Here is a 13,247-nt window from a genome sequence, read left to right as displayed (position 1 = left end):
TATATTCAGCAATATATTACATATGAAAGATGTATATTCAGCAATATATTACATATGAAAGATGTATATTCAGCAATATATTACATATGAAAGATGTATATTCAGCAATATATTACATATGAAAGATGTATATTCAGCAATATATTACATATGAAAGATGTATATTCAGCAATATATTACATATGAAAGATGTATATTCAGCAATATATTACATATGAAAGATGTATATTCAGCAATATATTACATATGAAAGATGTATATTCAGCAATATATTACATATGAAAGATGTATATTCAGCAATATATTACATATGAAAGATGTATATTCAGCAATATATTACATATGAAAGATGTATATTCAGCAATATATTACATATGAAAGATGTATATTCAGCAATATATTACTTATGAAAGATGTATATTCAGCAATATATTACATATGAAAGATGTATATTCAGCAATATATTACTTATGAAAGATGTATATTCAGCAATAATATTACATATGAAAGATGGTATATTCAGCAATATATTAAATATGAAAGATGTATATTCAGCAATATATTAAATATGAAAGATGTATATTCAGCAATATATTACATATGAAAGATGTATATTCAGCAATATATTACATATGAAAGATGTATATTCAGCAATATATTACATATGAAAGATGTATATTCAGCAATATATTACATATGAAAGATGTATATTCAGCAATATATTACATATGAAAGATGTATATTCAGCAATATATTACATATGAAAGATGTATATTCAGCAATATATTACATATGAAAGATGTATATTCAGCAATATATTACATATGAAAGATGTATATTCAGCAATATATTACATATGAAAGATGTATATTCAGCAATATATTACATATGAAAGATGTATATTCAGCAATATATTAAATATGAAAGATGTATATTCAGCAATATATTACATATGAAAGATGTATATTCAGCAATATATTAAATATGAAAGATGTATATTCAGCAATATATTAAATATGAAAGATGTATATTCAGCAATATATTACATATGAAAGATGTATATTCAGCAATATATTACATATGAAAGATGTATATTCAGCAATATATTACATATGAAAGATGTATATTCAGCAATATATTACATATGAAAGATGTATATTCAGCAATATATTACATATGAAAGATGTATATTCAGCAATATATTACATATGAAAGATGTATATTCAGCAATATATTACATATGAAAGTTGTATATTCAGCAATATATTACATATGAAAGATGTATATTCAGCAATATATTACATATGAAAGATGTATATTCAGCAATATATTACATATGAAAGATGTATATTCAGCAATATATTACATATGAAAGATGTATATTCAGCAATATATTACTTATGAAAGATGTATATTCAGCAATATATTAAATAAAAGATGTATATTAAGCAATATATTACATATGAAAGATGTATATTCAGCAATATATTACATATGAAAGATGTATATTCAGCAATATATTACATATGAAAGATGTATATTCAGCAATATATTACATATGAAAGATGTATATTCAGCAATATATTACATATGAAAGATGTATATTCAGCAATATATTACATATGAAAGATGTATATTCAGCAATATATTACATATGAAAGATGTATATTCAGCAATATATTACATATGAAAGATGTATATTCAGCAATATATTACATATGAAAGATGTATATTCAGCAATATATTACATATGAAAGATGTATATTCAGCAATATATTACATATGAAAGATGTATATTCAGCAATATATTACATATGAAAGATGTATATTCAGCAATATATTACATATGAAAGATGTATATTCAGCAATATATTACATATGAAAGATGTATATTCAGCAATATATTACATATGAAAGATGTATATTCAGCAATATATTACATATGAAAGATGTATATTCAGCAATATATTACATATGAAAGATGTATATTCAGCAATATATTACATATGAAAGATGTATATTCAGCAATATATTACATATGAAAGATGTATATTCAGCAATATATTACATATGAAAGATGTATATTCAGCAATATATTACATATGAAAGATGTATATTCAGCAATATATTACTTATGAAAGATGCATATTCAGCAATATATTACATATGAAAGATGTATATTCAGCAATATATTACATATGAAAGATGTATATTCAGCAATATATTACTTATGAAAGATGTATATTCAGCAATATATTACATATGAAAGATGTATATTCAGCAATATATTACTTATGAAAGATGTATATTCAGCAATATATTACATATGAAAGATGTATATTCAGCAATATATTACTTATGAAAGATGTATATTCAGCAATATATTACATATGAAAGATGTATATTCAGCAATATATTACATATGAAAGATGTATATTCAGCAATATATTACTTATGAAAGATGTATATTCAGCAATATATTACATATGAAGATGTATATTCAGCAATATATTACTTATGAAAGATGTATATTCAGCAATATATTACATATGAAAGATGTATATTCAGCAATATATTACATATGAAAGATGTATATTCAGCAATATATTACTTATGAAAGATGTATATTCAGCAATATATTACATATGAAAGATGTATATTCAGCAATATATTACATATGAAAGATGTATATCAGCAATATATTACATATGAAGATGTATATTCAGCAATATATTACTTATGAAAGATGTATATTCAGCAATATATTACTTATGAAAGATGTATATTCAGCAATATATTACTTATGAAAGATGTATATTCAGCAATATATTACATATGAAAGATGTATATTCAGCAATATATTACTTATGAAAGATGTATATTCAGCAATATATTACATATGAAAGATGTATATTCAGCAATATATTACTTATGAAAGATGTATATTCAGCAATATATTACATATGAAAGATGTATATTCAGCAATATATTACATATGAAAGATGTATATTCAGCAATATATTACATATGAAAGATGTATATTCAGCAATATATTACATATGAAGATGTATATTCAGCAATATATTACTTATGAAAGATGTATATTCAGCAATATATTACTTATGAAAGATGTATATTCAGCAATATATTACTTATGAAAGATGTATATTCAGCAATATATTACATATGAAAGATGTATATTCAGCAATATATTACATATGAAAGATGTATATTCAGCAATATATTACTTATGAAAGATGTATATTCAGCAATATATTACATATGAAAGATGTATATTCAGCAATATATTACTTATGAAAGATGTATATTCAGCAATATATTACTTATGAAAGATGTATATTCAGCAATATATTACATATGAAAGATGTATATTCAGCAATATATTACATATGAAAGATGTATATTCAGCAATATATTACATATGAAGATGTATATTCAGCAATATATTACTTATGAAAGATGTATATTCAGCAATATATTACATATGAAAGATGTATATTCAGCAATATATTACTTATGAAAGATGTATATTCAGCAATATATTACTTATGAAAGATGTATATTCAGCAATATATTACATATGAAAGATGTATATTCAGCAATATATTACTTATGAAAGATGTATATTCAGCAATATATTACATATGAAAGATGTATATTCAGCAATATATTACTTATGAAAGATGTATATTCAGCAATATATTACATATGAAAGATGTATATTCAGCAATATATTACTTATGAAAGATGTATATTCAGCAATATATTACATATGAAAGATGTATATTCAGCAATATATTACTTATGAAAGATGTATATTCAGCAATATATTACATATGAAAGATGTATATTCAGCAATATATTACATATGAAAGATGTATATTCAGCAATATATTACATATGAAAGATGTATATTCAGCAATATATTACATATGAAAGATGTATATTCAGCAATATATTACATATGAAAGATGTATATTCAGCAATATATTACTTATGAAAGATGTATATTCAGCAATATATTACATATGAAAGATGTATATTCAGCAATATATTACATATGAAAGATGTATATTCAGCAATATATTACATATGAAGATGTATATTCAGCAATATATTACATATGAAAGATGTATATTCAGCAATATATTACATATGAAAGATGTATATTCAGCAATATATTACATATGAAAGATGTATATTCAGCAATATATTACATATGAAAGATGTATATTCAGCAATATATTACATATGAAAGATGTATATTCAGCAATATATTACATATGAAAGATGTATATTCAGCAATATATTACATATGAAAGATGTATATTCAGCAATATATTACTTATGAAAGATGTATATTCAGCAATATATTACATATGAAAGATGTATATTCAGCAATATATTACATATGAAAGATGTATATTCAGCAATATATTACATATGAAGATGTATATTCAGCAATATATTACATATGAAAGATGTATATTCAGCAATATATTACATATGAAAGATGTATATTCAGCAATATATTACATATGAAAGATGTATATTCAGCAATATATTACATATGAAAGATGTATATTCAGCAATATATTACATATGAAAGATGTATATTCAGCAATATATTACATATGAAAGATGTATATTCAGCAATATATTACATATGAAAGATGTATATTCAGCAATATATTACATATGAAAGATGTATATTCAGCAATATATTACATATGAAAGATGTATATTCAGCAATATATTATATATGAAAGATGTATATTCAGCAATATATTACATATGAAAGATGTATATTCAGCAATATATTACATATGAAAGATGTATATATGAAAGATGTATATTCAGCAATATACTACATATGAAAGATGTATATTCAGCAATATATTACATATGAAAGATGTATATTCAGCAATATATTACATATGAAAGATGTATATATGAAAGATGTATATTCAGCAATATATTACATATGAAAGATGTATATTCAGCAATATATTACATATGAAAGATGTATATTCAGCAATATATTACATATGAAAGATGTATATTCAGCAATATATTACATATGAAAGATGTATATTCAGCAATATATTACATATGAAAGATGTATATTCAGCAATATATTACATATGAAAGATGTATATTCAGCAATATATTACATATGAAAGATGTATATATGAAAGATGTATATTCAGCAATATATTACATATGAAAGATGTATATTCAGCAATATATTACATATGAAAGATGTATATTCAGCAATATATTACATATGAAAGATGTATATTCAGCAATATATTACATATGAAAGATGTATATTCAGCAATATATTACATATGAAAGATGTATATATGAAAGATGTATATTCAGCAATATATTACATATGAAAGATGTATATTCAGCAATATATTACATATGAAAGATGTATATTCAGCAATATATTACATATGAAAGATGTATATTCAGCAATATATTACATATGAAAGATGTATATTCAGCAATATATTACATATGAAAGATGTATATTCAGCAATATATTACATATGAAAGATGTATATTCAGCAATATATTACATATGAAAGATGTATATTCAGCAATATATTACATATGAAAGATGTATATTCAGCAATATATTACATATGAAAGATGTATATTCAGCAATATATTACATATGAAAGATGTATATATGAAAGATGTATATTCAGCAATATATTACATATGAAAGATGTATATTCAGCAATATATTACATATGAAAGATGTATATATGAAAGATGTATATTCAGCAATATATTACATATGAAAGATGTATATTCAGCAATATATTACATATGAAAGATGTATATTCAGCAATATATTACATATGAAAGATGTATATTCAGCAATATATTACATATGAAAGATGTATATTCAGCAATATATTACATATGAAAGATGTATATTCAGCAATATATTACATATGAAAGATGTATATTCAGCAATATATTACATATGAAAGATGTATATTCAGCAATATATTACATATGAAAGATGTATATATGAAAGATGTATATTCAGCAATATATTACATATGAAAGATGTATATTCAGCAATATATTACATATGAAAGATGTATATATGAAAGATGTATATTCAGCAATATATTACATATGAAAGATGTATATTCAGCAATATATTACATATGAAAGATGTATATTCAGCAATATATTACATATGAAAGATGTATATTCAGCAATATATTACATATGAAAGATGTATATTCAGCAATATATTACGTATGAAAGATGTATATTCAGCAATATATTACATATGAAAGATGTATATTCAGCAATATATTACATATGAAAGATGTATATTCAGCAATATATTACATATGAAAGATGTATATATGAAAGATGTATATTCAGCAATATATTACATATGAAAGATGTATATTCAGCAATATATTACATATGAAAGATGTATATTCAGCAATATATTACATATGAAAGATGTATATTCAGCAATATATTACATATGAAAGATGTATATTCAGCAATATATTACATATGAAAGATGTATATATGAAAGATGTATATTCAGCAATATATTACATATGAAAGATGTATATTCAGCAATATATTACATATGAAAGATGTATATTCAGCAATATATTACATATGAAAGATGTATATTCAGCAATATATTACATATGAAAGATGTATATTCAGCAATATATTACATATGAAAGATGTATATTCAGCAATATATTACATATGAAAGATGTATATTCAGCAATATATTACATATGAAAGATGTATATTCAGCAATATATTACATATGAAAGATGTATATTCAGCAATATATTACATATGAAAGATGTATATTCAGCAATATATTACATATGAAAGATGTATATTCAGCAATATATTACATATGAAAGATGTATATTCAGCAATATATTACATATGAAAGATGTATATATGAAAGATGTATATTCAGCAATATATTACATATGAAAGATGTATATTCAGCAATATATTACATATGAAAGATGTATATATGAAAGATGTATATTCAGCAATATATTACATATGAAAGATGTATATTCAGCAATATATTACATATGAAAGATGTATATATGAAAGATGTATATTCAGCAATATATTACATATGAAAGATGTATATTCAGCAATATATTACATATGAAAGATGTATATTCAGCAATATATTACATATGAAAGATGTATATTCAGCAATATATTACATATGAAAGATGTATATTCAGCAATATATTACATATGAAAGATGTATATTCAGCAATATATTACATATGAAAGATGTATATTCAGCAATATATTACATATGAAAGATGTATATTCAGCAATATATTACATATGAAAGATGTATATTCAGCAATATATTACATATGAAAGATGTATATTCAGCAATATATTACATATGAAAGATGTATATTCAGCAATATATTACATATGAAAGATGTATATTCAGCAATATATTACATATGAAAGATGTATATTCAGCAATATATTACATATGAAAGATGTATATTCAGCAATATATTACATATGAAAGATGTATATTCAGCAATATATTACATATGAAAGATGTATATTCAGCAATATATTACATATGAAAGATGTATATTCAGCAATATATTACATATGAAAGATGTATATTCAGCAATATATTACATATGAAAGATGTATATTCAGCAATATATTACATATGAAAGATGTATATTCAGCAATATATTACATATGAAAGATGTATATTCAGCAATATATCATATGAAAGATGTATATATGAAAGATGTATATTCAGCAATATATTACATATGAAAGATGTATATTCAGCAATATATTACATATGAAAGATGTATATTCAGCAATATATTACATATGAAAGATGTATATTCAGCAATATATTACATATGAAAGATGTATATTCAGCAATATATTACATATGAAAGATGTATATTCAGCAATATATTACATATGAAAGATGTATATTCAGCAATATATTACATATGAAAGATGTATATTCAGCAATATATTACATATGAAAGATGTATATTCAGCAATATATTACATATGAAAGATGTATATTCAGCAATATATTACATATGAAAGATGTATATTCAGCAATATATTACATATGAAAGATGTATATATGAAAGATGTATATTCAGCAATATATTACATATGAAAGATGTATATTCAGCAATATATTACATATGAAAGATGTATATTCAGCAATATATTACATATGAAAGATGTATATTCAGCAATATATTACATATGAAAGATGTATATTCAGCAATATATTACATATGAAAGATGTATATTCAGCAATATATTACATATGAAAGATGTATATTCAGCAATATATTACATATGAAAGATGTATATTCAGCAATATATTACATATGAAAGATGTATATTCAGCAATATATTACATATGAAAGATGTATATTCAGCAATATATTACATATGAAAGATGTATATTCAGCAATATATTACATATGAAAGATGTATATTCAGCAATATATTACATATGAAAGATGTATATTCAGCAATATATTACATATGAAAGATGTATATTCAGCAATATATTACATATGAAAGATGTATATTCAGCAATATATTACATATGAAAGATGTATATATGAAAGATGTATATTCAGCAATATATTACATATGAAAGATGTATATTCAGCAATATATTACATATGAAAGATGTATATTCAGCAATATATTACATATGAAAGATGTATATTCAGCAATATATTACATATGAAAGATGTATATTCAGCAATATATTACATATGAAAGATGTATATTCAGCAATATATTACATATGAAAGATGTATATTCAGCAATATATTACATATGAAAGATGTATATTCAGCAATATATTACATATGAAAGATGTATATTCAGCAATATATTACACATGAAAGATGTATATTCAGCAATATATTACATATGAAAGATGTATATATGAAAGATGTATATTCAGCAATATATTACATATGAAAGATGTATATTCAGCAATATATTACATATGAAAGATGTATATTCAGCAATATATTACATATGAAAGATGTATATTCAGCAATATATTACATATGAAAGATGTATATTCAGCAATATATTACATATGAAAGATGTATATTCAGCAATATATTACATATGAAAGATGTATATTCAGCAATATATTACATATGAAAGATGTATATATGAAAGATGTATATTCAGCAATATATTACATATGAAAGATGTATATTCAGAAATATATTATATATGAAAGATGTATATTCAGCAATATATTACATATGAAAGATGTATATTCAGCAATATATTACATATGAAAGATGTATATTCAGCAATATATTACATATGAAAGATGTATATTCAGCAATATATTACATATGAAAGATGTATATTCAGCAATATATTACATATGAAAGATGTATATTCAGCAATATATTACATATGAAAGATGTATATTCAGCAATATATTACATATGAAAGATGTATATTCAGCAATATATTACATATGAAAGATGTATATTCAGCAATATATTACATATGAAAGATGTATATTCAGCAATATATTACATATGAAAGATGTATATTCAGCAATATATTACATATGAAAGATGTATATTCAGCAATATATTACATATGAAAGATGTATATTCAGCAATATATTACATATGAAAGATGTATATTCAGCAATATATTACATATGAAAGATGTATATTCAGCAATATATTACATATGAAAGATGTATATTCAGCAATATATTACATATGAAAGATGTATATTCAGCAATATATTACATATGAAAGATGTATATTCAGCAATATATTACATATGAAAGATGTATATTCAGCAATATATTACATATGAAAGATGTATATTCAGCAATATATTACATATGAAAGATGTATATTCAGCAATATATTACATATGAAAGATGTATATTCAGCAATATATTACATATGAAAGATGTATATTCAGCAATATATTACATATGAAAGATGTATATTCAGCAATATATTACATATGAAAGATGTATATTCAGCAATATATTACATATGAAAGATGTATATTCAGCAATATATTACATATGAAAGATGTATATTCAGCAATATATTACATATGAAAGATGTATATTCAGCAATATATTACATATGAAAGATGTATATTCAGCAATATATTACATATGAAAGATGTATATTCAGCAATATATTACATATGAAAGATGTATATTCAGCAATATATTACATATGAAAGATGTATATTCAGCAATATATTACATATGAAAGATGTATATTCAGCAATATATTACATATGAAAGATGTATATTCAGCAATATATTACATATGAAAGATGTATATTCAGCAATATATTACATATGAAAGATGTATATTCAGCAATATATTACATATGAAAGATGTATATTCAGCAATATATTACATATGAAAGATGTATATTCAGCAATATATTACATATGAAAGATGTATATTCAGCAATATATTACATATGAAAGATGTATATTCAGCAATATATTACATATGAAAGATGTATATTCAGCAATATATACATATGAAAGATGTATATTCAGCAATATATTACATATGAAAGATGTATATTCAGCAATATATTACATATGAAAGATGTATATTCAGCAATATATTACATATGAAAGATGTATATTCAGCAATATATTACATATGAAAGATGTATATTCAGCAATATATTACATATGAAAGATGTATATTCAGCAATATATTACATATGAAAGATGTATATTCAGCAATATATTACATATGAAAGATGTATATTCAGCAATATATTACATATGAAAGATGTATATTCAGCAATATATTACATATGAAAGATGTATATTCAGCAATATATTACATATGAAAGATGTATATTCAGCAATATATTACATATGAAAGATGTATATTCAGCAATATATTACACATGAAAGATGTATATTCAGCAATATATTACATATGAAAGATGTATATATGAAAGATGTATATTCAGCAATATATTACATATGAAAGATGTATATTCAGCAATATATTACATATGAAAGATGTATATTCAGCAATATATTACATATGAAAGATGTATATTCAGCAATATATTACATATGAAAGATGTATATTCAGCAATATATTACATATGAAAGATGTATATTCAGCAATATATTACATATGAAAGATGTATATTCAGCAATATATTACATATGAAAGATGTATATATGAAAGATGTATATTCAGCAATATATTACATATGAAAGATGTATATTCAGAAATATATTATATATGAAAGATGTATATTCAGCAATATATTACATATGAAAGATGTATATTCAGCAATATATTACATATGAAAGATGTATATTCAGCAATATATTACATATGAAAGATGTATATTCAGCAATATATTACATATGAAAGATGTATATTCAGCAATATATTACATATGAAAGATGTATATTCAGCAATATATTACATATGAAAGATGTATATTCAGCAATATATTACATATGAAAGATGTATATTCAGCAATATATTACATATGAAAGATGTATATATGAAAGATGTATATTCAGCAATATATTACATATGAAAGATGTATATTCAGCAATATATTACATATGAAAGATGTATATTCAGCAATATATTACATATGAAAGATGTATATTCAGCAATATATTACATATGAAAGATGTATATTCAGCAATATATTACATATGAAAGATGTATATGAAAGATGTATATTCAGCAATATATTACATATGAAAGATGTATATTCAGCAATATATTACATATGAAAGATGTATATTCAGCAATATATTACATATGAAAGATGTATATTCAGCAATATATTACATATGAAAGATGTATATTCAGCAATATATTACATATGAAAGATGTATATTCAGCAATATATTACTTATGAAAGATGTATATTCAGCAATATATTACATATGAAAGATGTATATTCAGCAATATATTACATATGAAAGATGTATATTCAGCAATATATTACATATGAAAGATGTATATATGAAAGATGTATATTCAGCAATATATTACATATGAAAGATGTATATTCAGCAATATATTACATATGAAAGATGTATATTCAGCAATATATTACATATGAAAGATGTATATTCAGCAATATATTACATATGAAAGATGTATATTCAGCAATATATTACATATGAAAGATGTATATTCAGCAATATATTACATATGAAAGATGTATATTCAGCAATATATTACATATGAAAGATGTATATTTAGCAATATATTACATATGAAAGATGTATATTCAGCAATATATTACATATGAAAGATGTATATTCAGCAATATATTACATATGAAAGATGTATATTCAGCAATATATTACATATGAAAGATGTATATTCAGCAATATATTACATATGAAAGATGTATATTCAGCAATATATTACATATGAAAGATGTATATTCAGCAATATATTACATATGAAAGATGTATATTCAGCAATATATTACATATGAAAGATGTATATTCAGCAATATATTACATATGAAAGATGTATATATGAAAGATGTATATTCAGCAATATATTACATATGAAAGATGTATATTCAGCAATATATTACATATGAAAGATGTATATTCAGCAATATATTACATATGAAAGATGTATATTCAGCAATATATTACATATGAAAGATGTATATTCAGCAATATATTACATATGAAAGATGTATATTCAGCAATATATTACATATGAAAGATGTATATTCAGCAATATATTACATATGAAAGATGTATATTCAGCAATATATTACATATGAAAGATGTATATATGAAAGATGTATATTCAGCAATATATTACATATGAAAGATGTATATTCAGCAATATATTACATATGAAAGATGTATATATGAAAGATGTATATTCAGCAATATATTACATATGAAAGATGTATATTCAGCAATATATTACATATGAAAGATGTATATATGAAAGATGTATATTCAGCAATATATTACATATGAAAGATGTATATTCAGCAATATATTACATATGAAAGATGTATATTCAGCAATATATTACATATGAAAGATGTATATATGAAAGATGTATATTCAGCAATATATTACATATGAAAGATGTATATTC

At 21.8% G+C, this 13,247-nt stretch overlaps 1 protein-coding gene across 2 annotated transcripts in view; it reads right to left on the bottom strand.

Moving 5' to 3' along the window:
• Positions 1-13,247, bottom strand: part of LOC145266915 (helicase POLQ-like) — a 146,914-nt gene that overhangs the window by 77,959 nt on the left and 55,708 nt on the right. The window lies entirely within an intron of this gene.

Source organism: Euprymna scolopes, chromosome 42 (assembly GCF_053919585.1).
Source record: "Euprymna scolopes isolate OS-2025 chromosome 42, ASM5391958v1, whole genome shotgun sequence".
Lineage (NCBI taxonomy): Eukaryota > Metazoa > Mollusca > Cephalopoda > Sepiida > Sepiolidae > Euprymna > Euprymna scolopes.
The sequence above is the reverse complement of the archived record's forward strand: the minus strand, read 5'-3'. Positions and strand labels throughout refer to the sequence as shown.